At 69.4% G+C, this 993-nt stretch overlaps 1 long non-coding RNA gene across 1 annotated transcript; it reads left to right on the top strand.

Moving 5' to 3' along the window:
- The first annotated feature begins 372 nt into the window (after nucleotides 1–372).
- LOC148220975 (uncharacterized) lies at nucleotides 373–772 on the top strand. The gene is made up of 2 exons (XR_015808684.1): nucleotides 373–504; nucleotides 586–772. It is a non-coding gene; the product is annotated as an uncharacterized LOC148220975 (long non-coding RNA).
- Nucleotides 773–993: the final 221 nt, after the last annotated feature.

The following is a 993-nucleotide window of genomic DNA, read 5'->3' as shown; positions in this document are numbered from 1 at the left end:
TCTCTTCCCATCTGCACACAGGATGAGGATGGACAGGACGGAGACATCCCGGTTCTCCCCTTGGATTGAGGAGGGCGGACAGCGGGGCGATCATCCGCCCTGGGGCCACGATGAGGGACACCGGAGTGAGGGCCCCGGACACGGCCCGGAGCGTCCCCCGCGTGGAGTGCGGATGGCGAACACCGGGGCGAGGACGACGGAGAACGACGGAGACGCCGCGCCCCCGCTTCCCCCCGGTTCCTCCCCTGGGTAAGGCGGACGGACACCGGCCGGAGCTTCCCCGCGGGGCGAGGACGACGGAGACACCCCGGTACGAGGAGGCGCCCCGGGCTGCCAAAGCTGAGGTGGACGGGGACCACCCGGGTCACCCCCTGACCTCTCATCCCCACACAGGACCAGGATGGAGACGATCCCGCCCCCATAGCGGAGGAGCGGCAACGACGGGCGCGGAGACCCCACCAGAGACTGCTCCGCTCCACGGAGACCACCCCAGCCATCACCCAGGTGAGCACAGACACCACCCGGCCCCTCCCCGCAATGGCAAGGGGGTGGACATGGCCTCACCCCCCTCCCATCCCCACGCAGGATGGGCATGGACACGACGGACACACCCCGCTCCTGCCAAGGGCTGAGGACGGCGGGCACCCCCAGAGCATCCCCGGGGCCAGGACGGCGGAGACACCGCCCCCAGCGCCCCCCGGGGCTCCCCCACAATGAGCAGGCGCCCCGGCCTGCCAAAGGTAAGGACAAAATAAAATGGGCAACAATCACATCCAGTGCTGTGCCTGATCTTTGCTTTCCCAACGAGTCCCTCGCCACCCAAACCAACCACAAAGCCCCCGCCTGCCCCCTGGCACAGGAGGATGGAGACCCCCGGCCCTCGGCCGGCCGGGGAGCACGGATGGCCCGGCCTTGTGTGCATCCTCCTCCTCCTCCCTGGGCACTCCTGGGGCTCTTCAGTCCTCTCCTGGCAGGCAATGAGCGGGGCTGGGG

This window comes from Sturnus vulgaris, chromosome 28 (genome assembly GCF_052056855.1).
Source record: "Sturnus vulgaris isolate bStuVul1 chromosome 28, bStuVul1.hap1, whole genome shotgun sequence".
NCBI lineage: Eukaryota > Metazoa > Chordata > Aves > Passeriformes > Sturnidae > Sturnus > Sturnus vulgaris.
This window is presented reverse-complemented; position numbering and strand designations above follow the sequence as displayed.